Here is a 19285-nt window from a genome sequence, read left to right as displayed (position 1 = left end):
AATATGCCCGTGTTGTCATAGGAGTGTCCATTTATGCCCATATATGGAGATGGGCGGCCGAGCGTCTAGTCGGCGCCCTGGCCAACTCGGGAACAATGTAAATATGCCCGTGTTGTCATAGGAGTGTGGGGTCATGTGGTGTACGTGATGTCAGAGCCTTTTATGAAGTGATGTCACAATGACATGATTTCCTCCGGAACAGCCTGATGTCAACAATCAGCTCCGCATAAGGAGATTCCGAACGTTTTGCGCCGTTTCGGAAAAAAAGTGCGTCGGGTCGGGTTGAGGCCCGGCACTGCACTCCGCGCCACGGCGGAGAACGTGCGTGCCGAATCTGAAGCCGGTGGGACGAACGGTTCTCGAGATACGCGGGTTACATACACGCAGAGATACATACACGCAGAGATTTGGAGATGCGCGGCCGACCGTCTAGTCGGCGCCCTAGCCAACTCGGGAACAATGTAAATATGCCCATATATGGAGATCTCTGTAGGACCCGTTTTGACCATCTGTTTGCCTGTTTGTCTTTGAGTCAGCAGAAGTGATGTCAGAATGCCCATATGCCCATATATGGAGATCACTGTATCTGTGTCCCCTTTATGCCCATATACGGAGATTGCGTCCATTGTATGTCACAATGAGTCAGCGCTTGCGCCGATACGTCCATTTATGCCCATATATGGAGATGGGCGGCCGAGCGTCTAGTCGGCGCCCTGGCCAACTCGGGAACAATGTAAATATGCCCGTGTTGTCATAGGAGTGTCCATTTATGCCCATATATGGAGATGGGCGGCCGAGCGTCTAGTCGGCGCCCTGGCCAACTCGGGAACAATGTAAATATGCCCGTGTTGTCATAGGAGTGTGGGGTCATGTGGTGTACGTGATGTCAGAGCCTTTTATGAAGTGATGTCACAATGACATGATTTCCTCCGGAACAGCCTGATGTCAACAATCAGCTCCGCATAAGGAGATTCCGAACGTTTTGCGCCGTTTCGGAAAAAAAGTGCGTCGGGTCGGGTTGAGGCCCGGCACTGCACTCCGCGCCACGGCGGAGAACGTGCGTGCCGAATCTGAAGCCGGTGGGACGAACGGTTCTCGAGATACACGGGTTACATACACGCAGAGATACATACACGCAGAGATTTGGAGATGCGCGGCCGACCGTCTAGTCGGCGCCCTAGCCAACTCGGGAACAATGTAAATATGCCCATATATGGAGATCTCTGTAGGACCCGTTTTGACCATCTGTTTGCCTGTTTGTCTTTGAGTCAGCAGAAGTGATGTCAGAATGCCCATATGCCCATATATGGAGATCACTGTATCTGTGTCCCCTTTATGCCCATATACGGAGATTGCGTCCATTGTATGTCACAATGAGTCAGCGCTTGCGCCGATACGTCCATTTATGCCCATATATGGAGATGGGCGGCCGAGCGTCTAGTCGGCGCCCTGGCCAACTCGGGAACAATGTAAATATGCCCGTGTTGTCATAGGAGTGTGGGGTCATGTGGTGTACGTGATGTCAGAGCCTTTTATGAAGTGATGTCACAATGACATGATTTCCTCCGGAACAGCCTGATGTCAACAATCAGCTCCGCATAAGGAGATTCCGAACGTTTTGCGCCGTTTCGGAAAAAACGCGCGTCGGGTCGGGTCGAGGCCGGGCACTGCACTCCGCGCCGCGGCGGAGAACGTGCGTGCCGAATCTGAAGCCGGTGGGACGAACGGTTCTCGAGATACGCGGATTACATACACGCAGACAGACAGACAGACAGACAGACACGCAGAGACTTCTCGCATTTATAGATAGATAATAATCTAAATCTGCAAAGTAAGTAACTAAAGCTGTCAAATAATTGAATTGGAGTAAGAAGTGCAATATTTGCCTCTGAGATGCAGTGGAGTAGCCCAGAAGTAAGTACTGAAAAGCGGAAATACTCCAAAGGGAAAGTATAACTCAAAACTGTACTCAACAGTACTTGAGTAAATGCACTTTCCACCACTGGCTGGGGGAAGTGTCATCCAGTTAATCACAAAGAAGCAGGAGGTGCCAATTGGTGGGGGAACGTCTGGCTGGCTCTGCAGGCATCTCCTGTATATGGCTGCCTGGTAGCTTTCCCGCTGAGTGTGTTTATGTAATGTAAGGCGCCGCTGTTTGGTGGTAGACTTATTATGTCTGTGCACTTTCCACTCTTGAACATTTGGCACCTTGCATAATTTACATCCCTTACAGGCTTTTAGGTCATAGAGGCCACAAGTAAATGCTTCAGTTGCTTCCTACAACTCTGCTGGCATGAAGCTTTTACCAACTTCCCGAATGCGGCACAACGCTATTCGTTAGATAGCAGTGTTTACTGCCTTCACTTCACCAATATCATGCAGAGTACTCACTGTCCACTGGAGAATCGTGTGTTGGCGTTAATTCATCTCTGAATCACTCAGAATGAAACACTTTCAGCCTGGATTCCCAAGATCGTTGTCTGTTCTCTTCACATGTACAAGTATGGGTTGGCCTCTTTCCCTCTGTGTAGGAACATGCTTGCTCTCATTGCTTACTGCATTTAATTGTAGAAATTGATGGCCAGTACAAACACGTGTATCAAGAACACTTCACACATGATGAAGTTTGAACAATTACTTTGACGCATAAGGCAGATACCATAATATCGTTGTGACAATAATATAAATGATGATTATCTATTCTCATCCCCCAATGATGCTCTTCTGTGTCATTGATGTCTTGTACAAGGCATAATGAATGGTGAGCAATTCATTGTTGAGAAATAAATAAACCCAGACATGAATAGACCCTGATGCGAAGCAGAGGGGTTTTGAAGGTGACCGCTTATTATACACGGCTATGTAATAAAGCAATTAATAAATAGACACAAAATGTAATAAAAGAATATCAGAAATTTTAATATAGATTGAATTACTTAAAAATAGTCTTAAATATGCGCAGGAGCGTTCACGGCAACAGGTCGGTTTGCAAAACTCTGATAGTAAGTGTGGATCAAATATGAATCAATATTATGTTACTGCGTTGCCTATTTCTCGCCTCAAATATTTCTTTCAAAACTTTCAAAAGGCTTTCAAAAAAGCCTTGTGAAAAACATCAAAAACCAAGCACAACAGATCGATGAATGAATTGGTTGATTAAGGAACAGTATATGTTGTTTACAGCGATCTGTTGAATTATAACACATAAAGTGTGGGGACCTTGAAAGATAAAACGTTGCAAATGTTCTTTGCCGCAAGTTAAGAACTTATGTTTAGTGGAATATTTCGTCGTTGTCGGGTGAAAACCGGTCGTTTTGCATTTATCATTTTAAAAATGATTTAAACTAGTGAAAACAGCCGATCTACAAGCACACAACGCCTTGCGGTGCGTGGCGTTGTGTGCTTGTAGATCGTCTGTTTTCACTACTTTTGCTCGACAGCCTTGTATGATGAAGCAGGGCTTTAATTTGCGAAAGAACGTACACATTTGAAACTTGGAGATGCGAGGTTTCCACCCGACAACGACAATATTGTAGTCAACTGACAACCCGTTGTGGCTTGTGGGCCTCGTTCTGTGTACTTTGTGCTCACTGTATATTGTAGGTGTCAGGGACAAAATGCACCACTTTAGATTCCCTCACTTTGGCTCCAGTGGCCAGGTACAGTAGATTAATACATTGTTAGTAAATGGTCCAGATGGCATTGCTTAACAAACAGTGCTTGGTCACGAGCCATCTGCCTTTTCATTCATGATCACATCCTGGCATGTTGGTATGATCTTCTGATTCTCCTCTTCACAAACATTCACTCTTTTCTTGTCAGAGTAGAGGCATCTGTTGTCATGCCAGGTGACTCAATTGAAGGCAAGGCAAGTTTATCTGTATCGCACATTTCAACAACAAGGCAATTCAAAGTACTTTACGCAACATTAAGCACTGAGACATTAAGACAACGGAGCACTATAGAAGGCCATCTGAATACAATTAAAAAGGAAGTTCAAATAAAACAAACAAATACGAGAAAACAATTACAGTGCAGAAAAATCTCAGTCCCTACTGTCTGTAAATGGCAAACAGAAAAGGTCTTCGGTCTTTGATTTAAACTAAAAGCTGCAGCAGACCTGCAGTTTGTTTCATACAGTTTGTGCAAATAAACTGAACGCTGTTTTTTCCACTTTCAGTTCTGACTCTGCATTCAGAAAGCATATACGTCCCAGACGACCTGAGAAGTCTGGATGTTTCATGATACAGCCCTAAACCATTCAAACCATTCAAAAGTCTCCTTCAGACAGCTGCTACCCGTGACTTGTAAATAGACTAAGCCCCCATGATCCCCCCCCCCCCCCCTTTTCTTTTTTTTCTGCCTTTGTATTTGATGTTATGCTTTTGAAACTGATATTATCCTAGATAAAGTACTATGTTCTATCCGTCTGTCTTTCAATGTTATATGAGATACTTAAAGTGTGGTTCCTGTGGAAATAAGCCTTGGCTTTCTAGGATCTCCTTTTAGTTGACCTTGTACCAGTGATTTGTACTGTCATGAAACTGTACTTTTTCCTATTGCAAACTTCTAATAAATTCTTCAATCAATCAAAAAAAGCAATGGTAGCATTTGCACCTACTACTGTAGGCCCATTTCCACTGAGGAACCAGAACTCTCCAGAACCTGAACCAAATGTTTTGGTTCTGGTTTTGTTTCCATTGCGCACGGGCCGGTTTCAGACAAGGTTCCATTAACCTTTTTATAGGTCCTGCTCCTGAGGTAGAACTAAACTTGAGTTCTGGGAACCTATGGGTGGGGCGCCAGCAGCGTTGCTGCTCTCAATTCTGGACCTGCCCGGTTGGGTCTGGTTATATGGAAACAAAAGCAGATCTTGCTCCTTGAACTTCACAGGTTCTTGAAAGTTCTTGGTTCTGGAAAGTTCTGGTTCTAGTTCTGGGAAATGGGGCTTGTGACATATTTCAGTGCTATCATGGCTGCATGGAACAAGTGTCTCATTTAATTTGTTTAATTATTTTCATGTGGCTTCTTCATCATCATCGTCGTGGCCATACTGCTGTAGATATCTTGGACCATTTCATGGGTTTGAAATCCTCATCATAGACAAAGCAGGTCTTGGCAATTTCTGAAACTTCGGTAAGGGTAAAGGATAGGACTAACTATCCTCTCTTGTAAACTATTTTGGGAATGTCATTATAGTTGAAAACCTTTAAAAACAATCGAACATTTTCCAAAATAATGATCTAATCTAATAAAGTAGGGTTTGTACTGCGTAACCTCACCTCCAGCACTGTCTTAAAGAAGTGAATGTGACCAGACTGATACTGAAACAGGCTATTCCCCGTGTAGTCTTGTTGATTTGTTATTTGTACAGAAACATAGTGTAGTGTCAAGTGTAACTGAAATGATACTCGTCTCTGAAGCAACACGATCCAGCCCACGTATTTGTAGTAACATGTTTTCATCTTTGCGTGCCTCCACTGTGAGCAGCTTCCCAGCTGTCAGTGTTTTACATTGCTGCAGGTTATCCTTGACCCTCTTCTGGTTATGATTCATAATGGAATATTTGTCATGTCTGCATATTATTCACTGCATAGGAAGGAGATGTAGTGCTTTCGTTAGTTGACCCTTTAGTTCTTGTGTTTGAGCAGAAAACTCTAACCTTCGGTGGCATATTGTCATTTAAATTTCTATGTGAGATAGTGCTTCTGCAGCACTCAACAGTGAACACAGCAATATGCATTATGTGAATCTGTACAGTGTGCTTCCAAAGTTATAATTTGTTTACAGCTCTCCAAATGTGTTTCCCCAGGTAACCCCAGATGCTCAGACATGCTATCAGACATCCCCCTGGAGCTGCGGTGTCTACAAACATGTCTTGTTCACTGTCAATGTTGCAGGCTTGGTCTCTTAATTACACAAAAATAACATTCTTGACTGTCCTGTTGCCATCTCTCAGAGTAACTTCTCTGTGTCCACAGATATACACACTACAGCTGTCTGAAATTACGTGTCTAGTGCAATAATTTTGTCAATTTGCTAAAACAAACATTTGGACACTTGAGTTAATTGTTGCTGTGTGCTATACCACCCCACAGATCTAATTTGATTATTTATTTTCAAGAGGAATGTTAATGTATTTGCGTGGGTATCTTGTGTACGTGCTTGCGTGCGTGCGTGTGTGTGTGCGTGCGTGCGTGTGTGTACTGTCTAAATCCTTGTCAGGCTTCTAACCATGCCATGCAGTTCAGGGAAATATCCCCTTATGAATAATGTTGAATACAGTCTGTGGCAAAACCTTGAGGTAACCATGCACACAAAGGAGCAATATGTGAATCTGTATTGCATCCAACTCTCCTCATCTCTTTCCCCAGGTAACCCCAGATGCTCAGCCATCAGAGATCTTCTGGACATGACCTGACCCTGACCCTTCTATCATCGTGTCTTGGTACAAGCATATATATATATATATATATATATATATATATATATATACAGTATTGCCAGAATACATTAGACGAAATGCCATTGTCACAATAGGAAAATACAAAAAACATGAAAATAATTGGTAGGTCTAAGAAAATAACCTGATGCAGAACTGATATGCTCCCAGAGTGTGGGTCTATAGGTACAAATGTGATCCCAGATGAGCATCCACATTTGCATTGACAGGATGTGACAGGATCATGGTCTATTTACTGTACACACAGCAGAAAGTGCATCTAACTATACATTACGTAAATCTCTGCAGGCGTGCAGTGTGCATGCATCAGTGTCCGTCGTGTATCTCGAGAACCGTCTAACCGATCGACTTCAAACATGGCGCTTATCACTGAGGATTTGAGGGAGTGCAATTCCCAGCGTGAAGCCAGTCGGATCGCTGTACGTCCAGAACCACCAAATGGACTGTTATGCCCATGTATGACTATACTGATGACTTAAGTAGGTCAGTGGTTCTCAAACTTTTTGAGCTTCAGTACCCCCTTTTCCTGATTATATCCAAGTACCCCCTTTAATCGACAACAACATTTTTGCTAGAAAATAGTGAAATCAAAAGTCCAGTTTTTATGTCAATATGTTGAACAAAAAAGTAAGTAGCCTGCTGCCTGTTTTCTATTCAGTTACAGCAAGAATTAATACTTAATTTGGTTTAAAGCTAGAGCAACACATTCACATACATTTGTAAATGTTTTATCACCAGTAAGACTCCCTAATCGGGAGATAAGCGACCGTAGGTCACTTATCTCCACAAATAGGGCAAAAATGTGTTTTTCCAAAATCTTCCTGAGCCATGTTGATGACATGAGTGTAGACATACTGTGTAGTGATTTTCGTGATTTTAGGGCAACATCTGTAGGAGCAGTGTCCAAAAATGTGTTTTTAAAAATCGGCCTGAAGGTGGCGCTATATGGGACAGATTCATGTTGATGGAGGTGAAGGTGGCGCTATAGAAGAGGGCCATGTGAGAAATGAGGGGTGGGGTCTCTGCGTTGCCTTGGCGGACGAATAGGTACCGGCCGCGGCTCTCCCGGACGCTCCTAGGCCGAGTTACGGCATTTTATGTGAGCTGCAGTGGAGGGGGTCCTCCACTGGGGGCGTCACCACTTTTGCATCCGTTCTGGAGCACCAGGAGTGGGTGGTCCCCAGGAATTCCCCGTGAGCAGCCCCGTTGGGGTGGTCATTTGGTAATTTTTGCACATGTGCTCATTTTTTACACTTGGGGGTCCCCGAGGGAGCTGGGGGTCCCTGGAGCTCCGGGGGTCCTTGGAGGTTGTAGTTTGGCAGGTAAGGAGTGTGTGTGCAAAATCTGGCATGGATCGGGGCAACGGTTGCGGAGATATGAGCAGGGCAAAAGTGTGACGTCTGACGTGTGACGGACGGACTGACTGACTGACTGACGCACGGACACCTGGTGGAGCTTTCTGTAGTAAGTGCGACCTATGGTCGCAATTAAACAAGACAGTAAAATAGGCCTGGGCCACAGGGTAGTGGTCCAGGCTCTTGCAGCGGCCCTTGCAGCGTCGCAGGTTCGAGTCCCCATCCTGCGTGTCACCCCCCCCCCCCCCCCCCCCCCCCCCCCCCCCGCTTCCTGTCAGCCTACTCTACACTTATCAATAAAGGCAGACAAATAAAAAAAATAAAAAAACACTAAGTAAATTAAAGCGGGTCATGTTTGTATGTTTGGAATGGTAACAGCTGAAATCAATAATATATCAGTATTCCAATACTAACCTGCGGGCCGCCCCCGGGCCGCCAGTTGCCCTAGGCCGGGTAACCCCTAAAATGACTTAAATTCTTGCTCATTTTTACCTCTGTTGAATGGTAATACATCATTATAAAAATATCCCTTATTTTTGTGTTACTAATTATCTCCCCTGTCATTGTGGCCACCCACTCTTTCTGTCTTAGCCATTAATTCTTTCTCAATAGGCAGACACTATTAACATCAATTATCTCTAACTATTCATGAAGCACTTAAAATGTGCACAGTGCATTGTGCTCATAGATGATTGGCTATTTACTTCCAACTACTGTGTGTGTGTGTGTGTGTGTGTGTGTGTGTGTGTGTGTGTGTGTGTGTGTGTGTGTGTGTGTGTGTGTGTGTGTGTGTGTGTCGTGCGCGTGCGTGCGTGCGTGCGTGCGTGCGCGCGAGGGGAGTGAGTGAGTGAGTGAGTGAGAGAGAGAGAGAGAGAGAAAGAGAGAGAGAGAGAGAGAGAGAGAGAGAGAGAGAGAGAGATCATGAGTACTCTACAGCTGTTTAACTAGATAGTGAAAAGTGTGTAAAAGAGGGGGAGACCGAAAGAGAAAAACAAGAGAGAATTTATGTTCAATTCTGAAAGAGATCTTTATACAAATGTGTAACTGATCAAACATGAATTGTTATTGCAACTGAAGGGTATTCTGTTCCAATGCACATATACAGCTAGCCTACATTAAACTAATAAACAAATAAGGGGGGGAGAGAAAGAGAGAGAGAGAGAGAGAGAGAGAGAGAGAGAGAGAGAGAGAGAGAGAGAGAGAGAGGAGCAGTCATCTAATAATATTTACTTGTGATTAAATTTCACTTTTTTTCTCTTCTTCCAGGAGAAAAACAGGTGTCCCATTACCCAGGAACATGAGGAACATGGCCAAGCTTTAGTTTCAATGGTCAAGCAGTAAAACCCTCAGTGTTCTTTTAACCCAGAGAGTGTAACAATGGGTCCATCTGGGTCATTTCTTACACTCAGAGTTACATTAAGACTGGGAAGTTTAAAGTGCAGGTGCATCATCTTGCATGTCCTCATGTGTTTGGGTTCTGTGTGTATGTGATAGCCTCCATGTGTCTGTGTTGCCACTCGATCACTCAAAAATTAGCTGTATGTGCGTGTGTGTTTGCATGCGCATGTGTGTGTGCAGTGGTGGAGAAAGTACTCAAATGTTTTACTTAAGTAAAAGTATCAATACTGCAAGTAGGCCTACTCTGTGTAGACGTACTCTGTTAAGTAAAAGTCCAGAATTCACAATGTACTTGAGTAAAAATACAAAAGTATTGACATCAAAATCAGCCTAAATTACAAGTTACAAGTATTCATTATGCAGAATGTCCCATTTACATTTTTCAAATGTATACAAATCTTTTGAAATGTAAAGCTATTTTCAAATGGTTGAAATGTATAGGTTGAAGTGGTTAATCTATGTTATTGTAATAATAATCCAAATCTACTAAGTAATTAGTAACTAAAGATTTCAAATGAATGTAGTGGAGTAAAATTACAATATTTTGCATGTAGTGGAATAGAAGTAAAATGTAGCAAATTGGAAATACTCAAGTAAAATACCTCAAAATTGTACTTAAGTACAGTACTTAAGTAAATGTACTTAGTTACTTTACATCACTGATCATCTTGCATGTCCTCATGTGTTTGGGTTCTGGGTGTATATGTGATAGCGTCGACGTGTCTCTGTTGCCACTTGATCACTCAAAAATTAGCTGTGTGTGCTTGTGTGCTTGCATGTGTGTGTGAGTGTGAGTGTGAGTGTGCGTGCATGTGTGTTCCAGGTGATCGATGAGCATAATCTACACTGTTGAAACAGGAGCGCTTGGAGTCAGACAAAGATTAATAGGCCAGTTGATTGGTTGAAGTGGTCTGTTCAAGTAGAGAGTGGCTCCACTGCACTCAGATCTCAACTCCTATAGCTTCTATTCTGCACCATGGCACAACCTGTTGTCTTTTTTTAATTCCCGGAAACATCGGCATCATTACATTCATCGCTGTTCTGGTAGAAAGACGAAGACAAATACAAAATCAGGACATGGAATTGGAAGTGCAAGGAGTGGGAATTGGTAGAAAAGTTCACATGGCCTTTTTTGAGTTTCCTGTTGCAGTAAATGTTCTGTCATGCTACTTAATGTCCTTTCATGAAGCATGAATTATTTTAGTAATTGCTCAAAGCTGCCTGTTCTGGAGATATGAGGTCCTTGGGTGACCGCAGCAATGTATTTTTCCAAAGTTCTGCAAGAGTTCAATCTATATTCACAAGCAACTTTCCCCAGAGATGAGAGAAATAATTATTAATTTTTTGTGTCATCAAGGGAACATTTTTTGCAATGCTCCATTGATCATGAACTGCAGACTATCTTTGTGGACTCATAACATGTTTTTTTCTATTTTTCTTTGGAGCTTTTAAATCAAAGCGTTGGGAGTGCTAGCAGTTATGAACCAGAAAATATGTCCATATATTCATGTAATATTCCCTCCGGGCTTCCAGTGTCTGCAAACTTCTCTTGTTCACTGCCAATGTAACAGGCGCTGTCACTTGATTATACAAAGAAAAAAAAATAACGTTATTGACTCTCCTTTGCCATATATCACTGTGTCCGCAGATCTATGCACACTGTCTGAAATGACCTGGCTAATATGTAACTGGAAATATGCTCAGATGGAATATAAATAACAATGGACAATAGGTGCTATTAGAGGCTGCAGGTTCTGATAAACAAACAGTTGAGTTGAGTGTTGCCATGTTTGTAGGGTAGCCGACTAGCTACCACCACACAGATCTAATTTGGCATGCAGTTTCTTTCTTTTTTTTCCTTCCCCCAAGTGGAATGTTTATGTATTTGTGCGTGCACAAATTCATGCACACATGTATGTGTGTGTGTGTGTGTGTGTGTGTGTGCGTGCGTGCGTGCGTGCGTGCGTGCGTGCGTGCGTGCGCATGTGTGTGTGTGTGTGCTTGTGCGTGTGCACGCGCGCACGCCGCCACTGTAAATCCTTGTCAGGCTTCTAACCATGCCATGCAGTTCAGGGAAATAGCCGCTCATGAATAATGTTGAATACAGACTGTGACAAAACCTTGAGGTAACCACACAAACAACATGCCCTGGAGAGTAAGGGGGATCAAACGACACCGTAACACCTCTCACAGTGCTTTGTGTGTGTGTGTGTGTGTGTGTGTGTGTGTGTGTGTGTGTGTGTGTGTGTGTGTGTGTGTGTGTGTGTGTGTGTGTGTGTGCGTGTGTGTGTGTGGTGTGTGTGTGTGTGTGTGTGTGTGTGTGTGTGTGTGTGTTTGTTTGTTTAAGAGTGTCTGCTCACCCACAGTATAAGCTGCATGTGACAGGATCCACAAGGAATATGCATGAATTCCTGCCCTAGAGAGCATGAAACACTCTTGGATGATACAGTGTGTGCGTGTGTGCGTGCGTGTGCGCGCGTGTGTGTGTGCGCGTGTGTGTGAATGTTTACCCAAATCAAGCCACCATAGCAGCTGCATTTGGGCTAAAGTGTCAAGAGATGAATAGGCCATCGCCAGTGACTTTCAAGTGCTAAAGTATCCGGAATGCTGTGTTTAAACTCTCCAAGGACCGTCATGTGAAAACCAACAAACCAGCACGCATCAATATTTCATCAAAACCATTCATCCGAAACATTACATTTCTCAATACATGAATGGTTTACTCGAGGAAACAGCAATGTGCTGCTTGCATACTGGTGCATCTTTGGGGAAAATGTTTTTTATTTATTTTTATCTGGGGCAGTGCAGTTTAATATCGGTAATGATGATGCTTGTTTTTATTCTGTTCTGTGATGTTCGTACACAGTACATTTTTACTCGTGGAGTAAACTCTACTCCAGGAGGGAACACATGCAAACCCATATGGCCGACTTGAGTTAAATTACACTCAGGGTTTTTAAAGTGTATGCTGTGACCTTTCCGGTTCTGTTGCGTGGTTCTCTGCTGTGTGGTGTACTGTGCTGATGTTACAGTAGATTCTGCTGTTCTACTGCTAGATCCTTCTGGATTAACTTTTTGTCTTCATCAGAAGTCCTAAGTTTCAGAACAAATGTTATTGGCCTCAGCATTTCGTCCCACGTCGGCTACACCCTATGAAATTGGGTAATGTGTGTCAGCTCCTTTTATGCTGAGTGCTGGAGTATTTTCCGCCGTGCCCTTTTCAGCAGCCCCGACTCGAAGATAGACTGTCGCCACTGGCTAGTCTAACCAAGGTATATGAACTGAGATTTGCCCTTTTCATTTTGTGTTTCCTATATAGTTGGAGAGCGGCGCTGAATGGGTTTTCTTTGATGGAGCACAGTGTTGGAGGAGTGGAGTCTCGGAGGCATACTGATATTCCTCTCTTTTTTTTCCTGTTCAATATTCGTCTCGTCTCTCATGGTTTGTCTGACTTGCTTCCTTTCTCTCCTCCCTCATCTCTTTTTGTCCTCTGGTGGTACCTCTTCTCTCTTTGTGTTCCCGTCGCTTCCACGTTAAGTATGTCTTTGGCATTTTAGGTTTGGAGGAACTGGGTTGGAGTAATGCATGCAGAGGGGTTCTCTCCAAAACACTTCATGCAAAAGAAAAGGAAGTCACTGTTCCGGACAAATAAAGCTGGTGAAAATGCGACCGCATGCAATGTGTCTGTTTAACAGTGGTGGAAAAGGTACTCACTTATTTTACTCAAGTAAAGGTATCAATACTGCAGTATAGAAATACTTTGTTACAGGTAAAAGTCCAGAATAAAGTATGAAAGTGTTAGCATCAAAATGTACTTAAAATGCCAAAAGTAAAATGACTAAATGTTTGAAAATAGCAGATCTACAAGCTCACAATGAGATGCGACGCGTTGTGAGCTTGTAGATTGGCTATTTTCAAATAGCCTAGGTATAAAATAGGGCCAAAATCGTTAATGTATGTTTTGTGATATTGTAATGTATATCTGCAAAGTAACTAGTAACTAAAGTGTTCAAATAAATGTAGTGGAGTAAAAGTACAATATTTCGATCTGAGATGTAGTGGAGTATTTCCAAGTATTGGAAATTGGAAATACTCAAGTAAACTACTTAAATATTTCCAAAATTGGTACAGTACTCAAGTAAATGTACTTAGTTACTTTGCAACACTGTGAATATGCAACTGCATGCAATGTTTAAAAAGAAAATACTTTTGGTCGACATGTAACTCCCACTAATTATAATAATCTACTGCAAACTGAACATTCCTGCGAGGAACATTCCTGTCGCATGTTTAGAACGGCTCGCTTCAAATTAGATTCTCCAGCTGTTTATAGTCTACTCTGTCTGTTCCTCTTCTTTTCTTCCGCTTCCCCTTCACATTCCGTATTCCCATCCTGTCAGGCTCCTCTCATCACTGTCTCACAGCGTTTTGTCCTTCGTCATCATTCTCTCCCAGCCCTCCTACAGTAGAGAGATGATACTGGACGCTCCTTCCAGCCTCCTGGATCCTTTTAACTTCAGACGGTCGCACCGTAGACACGAATATGCAACATATTCCATTCAAAGCAATTGCTGCAACTCCACATATTTGGACTGCTTAATGTGTGCTGCTGAATGTGCCTGCCATCACCACCTCGCAACACACACTCACACACACACACACACACACACACACACACACACACACACACACACACACACACACACACACACACACACACACACACACACACACACACACACACACACACGTTCACACGTGCGCATGCACATGTGCATGCACACACACACACACACGTGCGCGCGCGCGCTCGCGCACACACACACGTGCACACATACATGCACGGACGCACACGCACGCACACACACACACACACACACGCACACACAGTTGAATAGGAAAGGATCTGCTAGCCAGGCTTCTGCAGGAACAATGCACAGCCTGCTCAGTCAAACGGAACCCAAGGGCCTGTGGAACAACCCTGGCCATAAAATATCACACACACACTCTCTCTCTCTCTGACACACACACACACACACACACACACACACACACACACACACACACACACACACACACACACACACACACACACACACACACACACACACACACACACACACACACACACACACACACACAGCAATACCTCCCACCTCACAGTCTTTTGCGTGGACCATAAAATCATTGCGACAGATGAAGGCAGGGAACAGTGTTTTTGTGCTCTGTTTTTGCCCGTCACAGATTTCCATTACAAAGTCCTGCTATGAGTCTGGGAGAGAACGAGGCCCTGTTGGAAAAAAAAAGAAAAAAGAAACGGACAGACCACAATACATTGCTAGCAAAAGCCCATGAAGGCAGCATTTTCCCCAATGAATGGCTTGTCGGTGGAGGGTGGTCAGGGGCGTCACACCACATTCTGGGCCCTGGCTGGGTACAAGGATTCACTCACATTTCGTGCTTTAACTATTGAAAAATAGCAGATATACAAGCTCACAGCGCGGCACCGAGTGCCGCGCTGTGAGCTTGTAGATCTGCTATTTTTGAAAATAATCATGAAAATGTCTTTGAATATTTCAAATCCTTCTGAGGTTTTTTGAAAAAAAAAAATGTTTCTATGTCAGTGGTGGTCAAACTTCTTCTTGTAAAAGGACCCCCAAAATGATATGTATTTGGCCACGGACCTTCATCTCAAATTATTTAGTTCCAGGGACCCCACAGAAGCAAAACTTTAGTTACAAATGTTTGCTTAAAAAATACATATATTCAAAGATACTGAAAAATAGCAGATCTGCAAGCTCGCAGCGCGGCACTCGGTGCCGCACTGTGAGCTTGTATATCTGCAATTTTTCAATAGCTAAAGTATAAAATAATAAAAGCCCCTCCACCTTGTGCCCTGGTAACTCAGTCCCATCCCCCCCCCCCCCCCTCCTTGTGACGCCCCTGGAGGGCGGTGATGGGTTTTTGTTTGAAGGGTTGGACGAAACCGCATTGGTCCCGACAATGAATGGAAAGCCGCTGTTTTCTCTAAGCTTGTATAGTTGACTCGGGAGAGTGCATTCAGAGTTCATCATCTGAAGTGTCACACAGCTGTTGAAAGAAAAGGGGTAAAAAAAAGGGAGAACCATAATAAAAAAGAGAACAACAGTCATCCCCCGCCACCGTCTTCTTTGTGTACCGTACACCTTTTTTTACAGGGGTGGGATTTTTTACTTATAAGCCTCTTCTTTATATGTTTCCTTTTTCTGCTTCCTTGCACATATCCAACATATCTCGCCTCGCTGGAACAGCTGAGGTATGGAAGCTAAACCTTTATTGATCCCGTAGGGCAGATCAGTGTTATAGTGGCAACAGCAGTGGTAATGAAACATTGGGCTACAGGTAAGACTACGAGTCAAGAACTTGACCAAGATAGATAAAATGAAACGGCTAGACTTAGATTCTGACACCAGACGTCTGCACTGGGTCTCTGAATCAATGTGTTAACATTTATCTATGAATAAATCTAAGTTTAAGAGCTCAGACAGATGGTCAGTTCATATATTTCAAACTCCACCCGCGATATGAAAGAGTAAATTATTGAGATGGTGGCATGCAGTACAGTCTCCTTTGGTCCTGGTGCCTTTATATAGTGCAGGGGTCGTCAACGTTTTCAGGCCAAGGACCCCTTAGTTGAGAGAGAGATGAAGCAGGGACCCCCACAACCTTTTAATAGATTCCATAGGCTATAGTTTCATTGTTTGACAGCACAATCATCAGTGTATTTTGGATTCATGTCAATTTGTGTTTTCAGATATTTAACCACTTGAACGGTCAATACTTAATAAACTTGACCTTTCACTCTGTACTTAGTCTGCTCTTTTTCCCAATACACCCAAGCTCTTTGCCGAAAATAGCCGATCTAAAAGCTCACAACGCCTCGCAGTGCGAGGCGTTGTGAGCTTGTAGACCTGCTGTTTTTGGCTAAAGTTCTCAGAATATCGATGCTAGGGTTCAAGTGGTTGATATAAAAAAGGAGAAAAATAAGTTTCTATCACACAAAGATTTGGAGGACCCCCTGTAGTAACTCTGGGGACCCCCTAGGGGTCCCGGACCCCTAATGAAGACCCCTGATATAGTGCCTTTTTCCAAAACGCTTTACAATGTTCATTACTTTCACCCATTCACACACTCATGGCAGAGGAAACCATGCAAGGCACCAACCTGCTCAGCGGGAGCTGTTGGGTTCGCACTCGCAGTGTCTTGCTCAAGGACACCTCGACAGTAACACAGAGGGAGTCTGGGATAGAACCGGGAACCTTCCGATTTTGGGGGCTTCGCGTGGGGCCAAACGCCTGCACTTTTTTCTACTTTTATTACTTCAGGAAAATACGCTTCAGTCAGTATATATCACAAACATACTTGCAACCCTAACCTTAACCCAACTTAACCAGGAATTTCAAATCGATTCTTTGCACCGGGTTTGTGCCACCTCCAGTTGCGAGAGGATAAGAGCAGTGTAATTGCACAACAGCCTGCGTAGAAGCACAGAGTGGGCGAAGTATCATAAGTTCACAACAATATTATAGCAGAATGGTGGTGAGATGTTGCACAACACAGTGACAACACAGGTTACTCAATTAGCATTGAGTCGCTCTCACAGTCCTGTTACTCTTTCGACACCTTGTACATCTAGCCTCCATGAATCTGAATACTGTGAGCGTACTTGTTCTTTATAGAAAAAAAGAAGAAAATCTCAAATAGGAGCAGTGTACCAAGACAATTCCCCCAAAAATATAATCAGCTTAACGTTGGTGAGTGCTTGGAACCAGAGGCTCTCAGGAGGGAGATTTCATTTCTGAATGTGAAAGAGATGATGAATCCTAAGAGGACTAAAGCATGAGTATAAGTGACTTCAACATTACATTCACTCTCTCTCTCTCTCTCTCTCTCTCTCTCTCTCTCTCTCTCTCTCTCTCTCTCTCTCTCTCTCTCTCTCTCTCAATTCAATTCAATTCAATTCAATTCAATTCGATTCGATTCGATTCGATTCAATTCAATTCAATTCAAATAGCTCTGACATCAAGCTCTGGCTTCAATGTGATGTCACACTAACAGAATCCTTTTCATGCCCATACTGGTATATGGAGTTCCCTGATGTCATCAAGATTAAGCCCATATCTGATATAGATCACTGGCCAGATGGCCAAGAATTGGCGCAACCTCGCCCTTTAGTGCGAGGTCGCATGTCGCCCGAGGCGTCTTACTAGTATAATACAATATGCAAATACTGTCTGTCTGTCTGTCTGTCTGTCTGTCTGTCTGTCTGTCCATTATATATCAATATGTTTTTTATTGTGCGCACATCTAGACATTTATTGATGACCATAACATAGATGATATACAGTAGTAGAGTGTAAATGTTAAATGTAAACATTTAACATTTACACCACCATCACCTTGGTCATAAATAACTCTCTCTCTCTCTCTCTCTCTCTCTCTCTCTCTCTCTCTCTCTCTCTCTCTCCTCTCTCTCTTTATATCCTACTTTCTTTCCCCCTGACTATACACAGTATTTGGTGTAGTTGATACACATCATTCAGCGTTGATGCCACATAAAACACCACAGAAATCAATTAACATCCAGAGCAGACATTTATTTGGCCGCCCAGCTTGCACACACACACACACACACACACACACACACACACACACACGCGCGCACACACGCACGCACGCACGCCCGCCCGCCCGCCCGCCCGCACGCACGCACCCGCACGCACACACACAAGCACGCACGTGCGCGCGTGCACGATTAACATCCCCCAGGTTTGAAATTGTTTAGTTAGTCCATACACACCACTTCAGCTTGTCTGTCTACTTCTGGTGAGAAATGACTGGCCTCTATGCTCTGATCAATGGAACATTCATACACTTGCAGTCTACACACACACACGCACACACACGCATGACACACATGACACGCAGCCATGCGGCGCCTTCAGTTCTCCTTGTTTAAACACTTGCCCTTTCTCTTTCGGGAGACTGTGCTCATGTTCTTTATGTAAAGGAACGGATGTGTGAGAAGAGAAATGGTGGGATGTAAAGAGGGAAACGTTTAGGACATGTTTGTTTTTGATTCCCTCTGAGGAGCTGTGAGGATATGATTGAATGTGTGTGTGTGTGTGTGTGTGTGTGTGTGTGTGTGTGTGTGTGTGTGTGTGTGTGTGTGTGTGTGTGTGTGTGTGTGTGTGTGTGTGTGTGCGCGCGTGTGCGCGCGCGTGTGTGTGTGTGTGGCGATGCATGTGTGTGGCACCCCAAGCACATATGGAGACCATTATGATGCCCGGGCGGATACTGTTGAGTACCATGGGTCCATGAAGTGACCAGTCAGCAAGAACAGTCATGTCCATTGTGTGTGTGTGTGTGTGTGTGTGTGTGTGTGTGTGTGTGTGTGTGTGTGTGTGTGTGTGTGTGTGTGTGTGTGTGTGTGTGTGCGCGCACGCGCGTGCATGCGCGTGTGTGCGCGCTTCTGTGCGCCTGTCTGATGTTATCATAAGCACTTTCTCACTGTTTGACATTCATCTAATGTTACGCCGCTCCAATTGCCCTCGTCTGACGGCGAGCCATTTAAAATAGTTCCAGTGAATTGTAGCTCATTGGGTTCTTTGTTTGCTCGCTGGTCACCGTTGGCCCGAACACAGGACAAAAATGGCTTCCTTTGTGGACAAATTAAAAAAAGAGTTTGTGGTCTGGAGTGGCCGTGACCGGCGCTGGAGGCACTGCACTTCAGTTGTGGGAACGCGTGGGAGGAACGACGGTAGCAGGAAGGCCTACGGGGGAGGGGGAGCGCAACAGATAAACATTTAGACATAGCCAGTCACAAGGGGGGGGGGGGGGGGTGGGACTGAGTTACTAGGGCCCAAGGTGGAGGGGCCTTCATTATTGTATAGCTATTGAAAAATAGCAGATATACAAGCTCACAGCACGGCACCGAGTGCCGCGCTGCCAGCTTGTACGTAGATCACATTTGTAACTCAAATTTTGCTTCTGGGGGGTCCCTGGAACATTTTGGGGATCTTTCACATGA

This window comes from Nannobrachium achirus (assembly GCF_963921795.1).
Source record: "Nannobrachium achirus genome assembly, chromosome: 3".
Classification (NCBI taxonomy): Eukaryota; Metazoa; Chordata; class Actinopteri; order Myctophiformes; family Myctophidae; genus Nannobrachium; species Nannobrachium achirus.
Note: the sequence above shows the minus strand (reverse complement) of the source record.